Here is an 11159-nt window from a genome sequence, read left to right on the forward strand (position 1 = left end):
CAACATGGAAATATATGTTTAGTCTACTTACATGAAAGATTGGATACATCTTTAAACTTTTTAGGCAACTTCCAACTCATATCCATAAAACCTAGTTTTTTGGAATATTGTGAATGGACCATAATACCAAGGGGTTAGCTTTGGTTGCTCGTCTAAAGTGATTCGAAGTGTTATAGAACCTTAAGGTGCAATTCTCTTGTTTTCTAAAAGGAGAACCTTTGATCTAATCGGTATGTTGCTTAGCAATATTAAGAATACTATTTGTATTTGTAGAAATTCATTAATACTCGGAAGTTTTTTTGTTTGAGAGTCATTAATACTTTTTTTTGGGAGTTATTAACATTTTTAAGTTGTGGCTTGGGAATTCAACAAACATTTATGTAACCTTTTCTTTAAACTATCCATATCCATGATAGACTTTCCAATAATTAGCATGCCATTTACATAAAGAATCAAGATCATAAGGCTAACAATCTTAGCTTTCCTAGTATATATGTAATAGTTAGTCTCACGTGTAGTGTACCCTTGAGATTGCATAAAGGCATTGAACTTTTGATACCATTCCTTGGAAACTTGTTTTGCTATCTCAATGCCAGACTCAAGGCATAGAAAGGATGGAGGAGAAGGCCAGGGCTTGGAAAAAAGAGTGTTGGAAGGCTCAAGGACCTTGTTGAACACCTTCCCTTGGCGAAAAGCAATCAAATAATGACACTAGCAAGGGCGAAAGCACTGGAGGTAGGTATAAAATTCCAGTAGCAAGCCTTCCTTAATATCATGTTGCATGTGACCCAGGCTGAAGGCGAGGACACAATAGAAGGGTTAAAGAGAAAGCTAGAAATTATAAGAAGAGCCACAAGGCACGGACTCTAGGAGCGCATCCCCACACCTAGCACTAACCTAAGCGATGAGCAACAACGACAATACTTAAGGCAAGCTGGGCTCTCTACAAAGGAGTTGAAGGAGTCGAGGTTTGGAGAGTAGGAACAATAGATACAGTGCCCCACTGAAAATCTAAGAGAGCCAGTGTAGGAAGAGGGACTAGACTTTGAGCATGGCCAAGATGAGGAAAAGCAACCACGTGAACCTAGCCCACCACAGTAGGAGATGTCACTTGAAGATCCCAAGGAAAGCATCGTTCTAGAAATGGTGATGGAAGCAAAAAGGAAGAAAAAAGAGATGGAGCAAGTCAAGATGAGGTTGAGAGTCCAACTGTAGCAAGTTCCTAAAGTCCAAATCCCTCAAAGAGAAGAATGCTATCCTATAAACTAGGCCTAGAAACTAGTTGTCTGGGAGTAGTGGGCGAAGAAATGCCAACCTTTTGAGTTCTTCCACTACACTCGCTTCTTAGAGAGGGTCCTGTCTCTAAGAGTGGTGGAGTAGGCCATAAGGCTCACACAACGACTAGGAAATCGATGGACAGATGAAAGAGAAAGATACCCTACAAGGTGGCAGAGAAAGCCTGCAAACTATTGGTGGCAAGACAAGGTTTGGGAGATCCCAAAGACCGTCAACAGATACGAAGCCCAAGCGAAATGTCGGCGATGTGTTTGGGACTCCAACCTTGATGCTTAGATGGCCTTTTGTAGTACCATACCAGAGGAGTGTAACCATCCCACCTAGATGCCATATTCATGGAGAATAGGGGTAGACTATAACTCAAATGTGTATAACATGTATGATTTTTTGTGAAGATCTATCATGTGAATCTAGGGAGTCGAGAGGAGTACTTAAATCTAAGTGGGATATCTGCCCATTCATTATGCACTTCCTCGATAAGTTTTCATCCTGCCTCAACCCCGCGTTCATCACTATCTACAATTATCTCAGGGTACTCAGTATTTCACTCAAGCAAAAGCCCGCAATGAAAGAGGCCCCAGCTGTCGCCACTCTTTTTTGACCTTAATGTAGAAATCAATAGCTACGCGATGGCCCACCTTATGACGAGGGCCACACTTCTACCTTCCTTTTGTATGGAAATCCTTGAAGATATAAATGACAGCCACTTCACCAAGTGCAGTCACCCCTTCTTGTCATCAACGATACCCCTAAATGTATCTATCAATATCAAAGGCTACTTGCAGAGCACACCCTTCCTTACTAAGTCTCTTAGGCCTCCTTGCAATGTAGCTCATAAAGAGCATCAGGATGATGTCTCGTCTGCTCCTTTCTAATGGATTAAATATTCAAAAATAAATAAAGCAAAGAAAAGACAAAGACGAAGCACAAAACACTATATTAGGGAATTTCCATGCACTTTGGGAACCCCTAATACCTTTATTATTTGACCACATGGTCAAATCTTGTTGTCTTACTTAAAGGTGGAGTCTACCCTAAATACTATATAAGTTACCTTTCCAAATCCCACTTTCAAATATGGATCAAGATTTAGCCACGTGGTCAAATATTTATCACATTTAAAATTGAGACTTGGATAATTTCCAAATTCTCCAATATGGTGTTACAAGAAAAGCAAGGAATGGAGTTCTCATGTACTATTAGAGTCCCACAAACATTGCACCTAGGGATAATTATCTCCCTAGTCCCTTTCCCCACTTTACACTTAGGGCACATCAAGGGCAAGTCACACCTAGAGAGTTTACACTCACCTACGGTTCCCTTACATGATTTGGGTCCTCAAGTGTGGGACAATACCACAAGCTTACTTAAGGTTACCCAACTCCTAGCTCCACTGGCACGACACCATGCATTGCCCAGTGAGGTAGGCACACCCCCAAGTAGTGCACTTCCTTTTCCTTTTCAGGTATATTTGATAACCCATGACCAAACACCGACCTTGAAGGCCCCCGTTACCCAGTCAATCTCTTCTTGTGCTCCACAACCTCATCCATTTTGTTATGCTTCTTCTCCATGGCTGATCTCCTTGAAACCTCATCATCGACCCACATGGCAAACCTTCAATCACCCAAGCCCTCTCATCAACAAGTGCCATGGGATTGGCACTCGGCTACTAGGAGGGGGTAATGTTAACCCCGGTGCAAAGAAAGCAAAAGAAAATCAAGTCCAAGGCGAGTACAAAAAGAGAGGGGTGCATGTTAAACATAAAAGCACACCCTAAATTTTTATAAAAGGGCGCTAGGCCCCCACATGTGCAATTTGTAAAGGTAGACATGCATGGGTGAAGGAATTATGTAAATAGGAAGGGAATAGGGAAAGAGGACCTAAGCTAAAATGGTCGGTTATGTAAAAAAAGGGATGGGCGCTTGAGGAGGAGGTAGGGCATGTATAAAATGCAAAAAGTGAATGAAGAAGCTCATTCTTGTGTGTGGCCAAAACTAGCTCTATTCTTCTTCTTCTTGCTTGTGCTTGTGTTTGAGAGAGAGTGTGTGAAAAAGCGAGGGAGTGAGTGTTTGCGGGTGAGGGATTGTAGTGAAGAAGCTCTCAATCTTCTCCCCTCTTCTTCTCTTGCGTGCATGTGGCGATGAGGCTTGGAGCTTGGAGCTTGAGGATTGAGCTTGCTTGAGCTTGCAGCTTAGGTCGTGGAGCTACCAGAGAGCTTGTGGGAGGAGGCAACTTGATTGAGCATGAATGTAAGCTCACTACACTAGTAGGTGGGAGAGTGCACATGGCTATGTGAGAGGTAGCCATTGCACTTGACTTGAAATGTTTGAAACAATAAGCAGTCAGTGGGTCTTGGTGGTTGAGTGTGAGTTCCCACACTTAGTTTACTTAGAATTTGAAATTCAAGTTGATTCTTGTAGGAATGGTCAAGACCTTCCGTTGTGAAGTGGCCCCTCGATAGAGTCTAGGTAACAAACCTCCTATTATTCGAAAGAGTACCAAGAGCGGCATGGCCTAGAAAATCCTCTCAATGGGCTACTAAATTGTGTTGCTAAAGGATGTCTCAAAGCGGACACATCATACGTGATATCAGAGCAAAAACTGAATTAATCCTCAGAAAAGTTTTGTTTGCAATCTTGTTTAAGAAAAAGTTCAATGCAAATATGATTCATCCTCTAACAATTGGTGAAATCTCTTTTAGAATAATAAAGATTGGTAAAAAAATCTTGGTATTCTGAGCAATGTTTACCTACATGATGCATTTCCTTGATTTTGATTAGTGGGCTTCATGAGAATCTTGGAGCATATATATAATCCCTCGCCATTTTATTAGGAGTGTCAATGTGTGGACGCGAAGTGGAGTCTACTTCTTTATCAATGTTGATCGACTTTCTTATCTTCAAAACAACCTTAAAAGCATCAAGTGTATGGAAGACCTTAAGTTGATCAATCTATTCATCTTTGAAGAATTGTGCCTAAATCCCGTCCTCATCATAGATGGAGAACGGATTTGCCAAAACCATCATCTTTATGACTAGTGCTCTGCATTCTTCCAGTTGAGCATGTTGCCATTTTAGGGCACTCGTGCCATAATAATTATTGTAAAGATGGTTTCCCAAATCTCCCCCAAAAATACAAAGTCATAAATATATTTGATGAACCTTCAACCTACAAAATTATTGATGTATTCAAATTTCACAATTAGAACCATTGTAACCTAAAAATCTTCCTAACTTGATCTCAACTTTACACTAGACTTATGCTGTAAATTTAAAACTCATGGATTCAATGGTTGAAAAATGGAGTGAGACAAAAATTATAGCTTACAAAATGTACATCTAATCTTGCAAATATTCATAATCACAAGGTATTACACTTCCAAGACTATGCTTATCATGGTTGAAGCGCAAGAGAAGAAATTTCTTCTCAAACAAATCAAACCGCTTGAGTTTGATGGCAAAGGAAAGGATGTCGAGTCTGAAGTAGAGATTTGGATTGAATCTATGGATGATTACTTCGATGCAATGGTGCAAGGACCAAGGGGTTTTGGAAGTAACCATTACGGGAAAAGCTGAAGGAAGTTGTACGCAGATGATACCTCCCACCAACATATTGCACCTTAAAGATGACGAATTCTTTAGTTTGAAGTCCGTCTTTGCATTGACTAGTGTGGACTAAACCAAGTGATGATCAAGAACAAGTATCTAATTCCACTTGACTATCTCCAAGGTGCAAAGATATTCTCAAAGATTGATTTAAGATCAAATTATTATCAAATAAGGATCAAAGAAGAAGACATTCCAAAAACTACATTTAACACAAGATGCAGCCATTATGAATTCATTGTGATGTCTTTTGGATTAACCAATGCATGTGCAACCTTTAGCATGCTAATGCAAGATATCTTTTGGCCCTATCTTGATGGCTTTGTCCTTATCTTCTTCAATGGCATCCTAATCTACTCAAAGAAATCTGAGGATCATGTGCCACAACTTTGAGTTGTCCTTGAAACAATGAGGACACACAAACTTTATGCCAAGAAGAAGAGACGTGCCTTCTTCAAGAGGCAGATTGAGTATCTTGAATCTATAGTCTCTTACGAAGGGATTGTGGTAGATCCTACCAAGGTTAAGGATGTGCAAGAATGGGCACCCCCAACAATAGTTAAGGAAGTCCAAAGTTTGTTGGGCTTGATATGATGGTATAGGATTTTTATTAAGGACTATGCCTTGATTGCCATGCCCTTAACTGATTTGCTATTGTGTGGACTCCCCTGAACAAGTTGCTATTGTGTGGACTTGCAATGAACTATCTAGCTTTGAAAAGCTTAAACAAATCTTGATCATAGCTCTTATCTTGAAACTACCTAACTTGAGCTAAGAATTTGAGGTTGTCATCACTGATGCAAGCTCTCTTGCATTGGGTTTCATACTTATGCAAGAAGGCCATCTAATAGCCTATTCTTCTAGGAAAGACTCCTGAGAAGAATTACACTACCCATCATATGGAGCTACTTGTTGTAAGTCATACTCTCAAATTATGGAGACACTATTTGCTTGGCAATAAGTTCACTTTAGTCACTAACCATGAGAGTCCCAAATGGATCTTCACTTAGCCACAAACCTAAACACGAGGCAACGGCAATGGATTGAAGTCTTGCAGGAGTATGACTTTGAAATCAAGTATAGTATGAGTAAGGAGAATGCCCTTGCCCAATTATTCAATCATAGAAATGGCTAAGAAAAAGGAAAGTAAGGATCCAAGGTATCAATAGATGATAAAATAAGTCATATCCAAGGAGATAAATCCCAAACACAAACTCAAGTATTTGAACTCTATAGAGGGAGAACTTGTCTACTACAAGACTAGATTGTGCATCCCAAGAAGTCAAGATCTTAAGAAGAAGATACTTTAGGAAGCATGTGATTCCCCTTTCTCAAGTTGTTTGGGCTATGCAAAGACTCTCAACACTGTAAAAAGAAGCTTTCATTGGGAAAATCTCAAAGGAGATGTACTTAATATTATCATTGAATACCTAAGTTGCCAACGGGTAAAGCCTGCACACATTAAGATGCCATGAAAGCACCACCACTTGACATCTTGCAAATGAAGTGGAAATTTCTCAGCATTGATTTTATAATTGGATTACCATGTGTGCAAGGAGGATACAGTTCAATCACAGTGATTGTGAATATGCTAACTAAGGTTGCTCACCTTCTTATGCTAATTAAAACCAACTACATGAAAGGGATGCAGGAGACGCGGGAGAGAAGAGCACACACAATGTACGTGCTGTCAACAATGTTATGACAGCCTTATTGCACTTTTATATATATATGAATAAATAATATGGGCGGTCACTGTACACGGGCAGGCCCAAGGGCCTTTTACCCGAACAACCTCCCACTAAAAGGCCAATGGGCCAAGGAGTGAAAAAACAAAACAAAAGAAAAGAGACAGGGTGATGAATCATGACATCTCACCCAACGCCCAATTGGAAAGCGAGTTGTGCAATAAGTGGCGGAAACCTCGTCACAAGAAGAGTCAAGCATCCCTGAGTCCATGACATCCAGAAGATAAGCGATCCCATAGGCTTGCTACCAGTAGAATCCATAAACATGTCAAGCATAATAATAGCATCCTCAATCCGTACCAAAGGGTAAGCCCAAACACGATGAGTAGCATTATCCATGAATGTCACAAAATACGATGCTCCACCAAGTGACTAGGAAGGCATAGGTCCATATACTGCAACATGGACCAGATCTAGAAGAGTAGGCCTCACACGATCGCCATAAGCCAAAGAGACTCTGCACGGACCATGAGTACAATGAGGGCAAGTAGCATGGGGAAGAGCAGGAAATAAGCCCATATCACATAAAGCATCCATCTTAGTGTGTCGTACATGGCCTAGGCGACAATGCCCTAACAATGCATGTGGTATCTGCATAACTGCAACCATAGAATCTCCCACATGAGAGACATGCACTACATAATCACTGTCATATCTAGCACCTCTGGCCAATACCAAGCAACCACGACAGATTTTCCATGAAGTATCCCCAAGAGAGGCATAATATCTTGCACTATGCAACTGATTGACTGAGATCAGGCTCTTACTGAGCGTAGGTATATGCAAGACATCACGGAGCATAAGAGAAGACCCATTTGGCAAATCCAAGTGTATATCCCCTGTACCAATAACATGACAATCCTGCTCAAGGCCCAAAGAAATACATCCATCAACCTCCCTGTAAGAAGAGAACCAAGCTCTATGCGGAGTAACATGACAAGATGCCATACTGTCTAAAAGCTAATCAAAGGTATAGGCCATATCACTAAGCAAGTAATCTGCAGGGTAACACGATGCTAGGAGTCTAGGCTCAGCTGCATCATCATGGGTAACTATATACACCATACCACTATCAATAGTGGTCTCACCTACTGTATCACTGACTCTGCTCTCATGTCTAGTGCGGTGCAATCTTTTCTGATCTCTAATCACTTGAAGTATTTACACTTCACATGCCCTATCTTTCCACAATGAAAGCAAATAGAACCTGTAAAACCTGTAGAAGAGGACAACTGCTTTGTAATAGCATGAGTAGGGCTGTCCAATACATCCAAGGAGCTCAAAGAATCAGGGGAACTCTCATCAGAGAGAATGGCTCATCAAGAGGACTGTTTGCACGACTAGAAGAGTTGGAAGTCGTTATAGCATACTGCAAAGGGGACTCATCCAAACCAGAAGGGGAGAACACAAAGGCATCAACCACGAATGCAAAAGCTCCCACACGAACAAGCCTACCAGAAAAAAACATGACATATCCAACCACTGTAGCTCGCAGCCATAAAAGCATAAGCATGCCTCATAGCCATAAATGCATAAGCATCCCCAAAACATAGGAGTATACATAACTTTGCAGTGTCTCATACCATGTACTGACATACATGTCCAGCCAAGAACTGCAGGTGGCAAATAAACCTGCAAGAATCAAGCTCCAATAAAAGCCCAAATATCTGTGTAAAGGCATCCAAGTAAGAGGCTCTGTAAAATACATAGCAACAGACCATGAGCATACACGGGTGGCCATAAAAGATCAACTGCTTCTTGACATACACGGGCAATAGGAGCCCAAATAGCATAGATGCCATACAATAGAGAAGTAGGGCGGCCATAACTGTAAATCCCAAGCACTATCCAAGTCCACTGATCAGTATGTATCTCACATATCAAATGCAAATGAGCAATCACAGCTCAATAGGCAACTGCCAAAACAAGGGAGCAGTTCACTGCACAATACTTCATCCAAGTAATAGCCAAGATCCATAATCAGAGCATCAAATCCCATATAGCATCCAAGGTCATAATGGAAAAATCCAAGTCAATGTCCAACTGCTCAAGGGAATACTCAAATGAATGTCGAGATGAGCTCAAACAACTGCCATCCACAGCTAAAGCATAAAGCATTCACCAAGACATCATAACCCATACTGGGTAGCCTAGGCATAAACCATGTCATAGATGAAATGACAGCTGCAAAGAAGTGACAGTCAAACCCAAATCGAGCTCTAATCTTAGCTCAAAAGCATTCCGGAGCATAAATAAGACATGTGGCATAGTCCAAATACATCATGACATCATACGAGTAGTTGGGAGCACCCCATGACCAATAGGCATAACCCAACTATAGCATAAATAGCTTCAGCCCTGAAGTTTTCAGCAGTAAATAACTGTCCAAAACTAAGCAAAATAATGCTGAAACCAAGCTCAAATCAAGTGTCAACTCATAGACATACATTCCCAGACATGTAGGCACCAATCGTGCATAATCGGGTATCAAATGACCATGTAGCATGAGCTTAAAATGTAATGACAGGGGATTGCCCTGTTTTGGGCTGCCTGTGGACTATGTAAATCAGTCAATGGTTGAGCAAGATCAGCTCCAAAACCATCTCACATGATAGGCATACCTTCCCACATCATTCGAGGAGCATTCGAGACCAACTGGGCGACCAATGTCAATGCCAATGTGGCCCAAACATAAAATGCTAATGTAGCACTGCTGTAAATTGTCTGTGAACAGTCCTGGACTGAAGCAAATCAGTCCACAAATCAATGCCAAGTCAAATGCCAAGTGCCGAGGGGTCCAATGGACCAAGATCAAGTGCCAATGAGTAGCCAAGTGGACGGGGGAGCTGGAGAATGATCACGTGCTGTCTAGGGCCTGCCAAAAAATGGCGTAAACTGTCCTGAAGGGGGCTGATCACGTTTTTGATGAAGTGGGGGACTCAAGGGAGCCACAAGGGGGCTCAATAGGTGCCAATGAAGGCCCAAACAAAGCCTCAACAACCAAGCAAGGCGGGAAGCTTCAAGCTTCAAGGGGGAAGCTCATCAATGGCTGCTCCAACCTGTAAACCCTATTGTACCTGTGTGGACTGAAGAATGAGAGAGAACAAGATCTCATACCTCGTGTAGTTGCTGGGAAGAGCTCGCGAAGGAGTGGCTCTGATACCAGTTGAAAGGGATGCAGGAGACGCGGGAGAGAAGAGCACACACAATGTAGGTGCTGTCAACAATGTTATGACAACCTTATTGCACTTTCATATATATATGAATAAAGAATATGGGCGGTCATTGTACAGAGCAGGACCAAGGGTCTTTTACCCCAACACTACACAGCTTCAAACATCACAAGGATCTTTGTGAAGGAGATCTTTAGGCTACATGGTTTGCCTAAAAGGATCATTAGCGGTCATGACTCCCTTTTCACTTCTCACTTTTGGAAGAGCTTATTTGAGGCCATTAGTACTCAACTTTGTTTCAATACCACCTATCATCCGCAAACCGATGGGCAAACCAAGTCATTGAAGACATATTTAAGAGCTTATTGCTATAGGGAAACTAAGGAATCGATACAATACCTACCTTTGGTGGAGTCTACCTACAATGCATCCAATCATCAAAGCATCCAGATGACCCTATTCCAAGCTTTGTATGGACAATAATGCCTAACTCCATTAAACTTTCTAAACCTACCCTAAAGTTAGAATCTTCCAAGAATATGTTGGAAGAGATGGATGAGCAAGTTAAGGCTATTAGACAAGATATTTAGGCTACCAAGGATCTCTAGAAAGCATATGTTAATCTAGCAAGAAAAGAATAGATCTTCAAAAAAGGAGACATGGTTTTTATTCATGTCCATCCTAATAGGGTTCTTTATTCTTGGGGAAATTCAAGAAGCTAAGCCCAAGATATTGTGGGCCATACAAAATTCTCAAGTGGGACTCAATGCTTACAAGCTACAACTTCTTGAACACTTGAAAGTTCACAATGTATTTCATGTTAGCCTTCTAAAATGTTACGTACCCAATCTTGATCATGTTCTTGATTATCAACAAGTTAGAATGCCAAGACAAGGAGTCTTTAATCTTCAACGTGATAGAATAATTGATGTAAGGGAACTCATCCTTGGAAGAAGAAACTTAGAGAATATAACATCCAATAGAAAGACTATACTGAAGAGGATGACACTTGGATGGATGAAGATACCCTAAGTAAGAAATATCCCTAATTTCTTTCATGATGAAGGACTAGAGCCACTCAAATCTTAAAGATGAATAGAAATCTTAGAAAGACCTTCATGAAATGTAATAAGTCCTACACTTGTAATAAGAACTACATTGCAATGGCTATTTTACCTTGCCTTTGTAATTACTACATCGCCTTGAACTTTCAATGCTTGTATGTAGACAGAATAGCATAATAGAAGCATGATAGGTCCTAACCCAAAGTCCTACAGTCCAACTTATTCCTTAACTTCAAGATATGAGGACATCTTGATTTCTCTAAGGGGAAA

The sequence above is a fragment of the Lygodium microphyllum genome, chromosome 1 (assembly GCF_053477565.2).
Source record: "Lygodium microphyllum isolate KBCC chromosome 1, Lygodium_microphyllum_v1.1.10, whole genome shotgun sequence".
In the NCBI taxonomy this organism is placed as follows: Eukaryota; Viridiplantae; Streptophyta; class Polypodiopsida; order Schizaeales; family Lygodiaceae; genus Lygodium; species Lygodium microphyllum.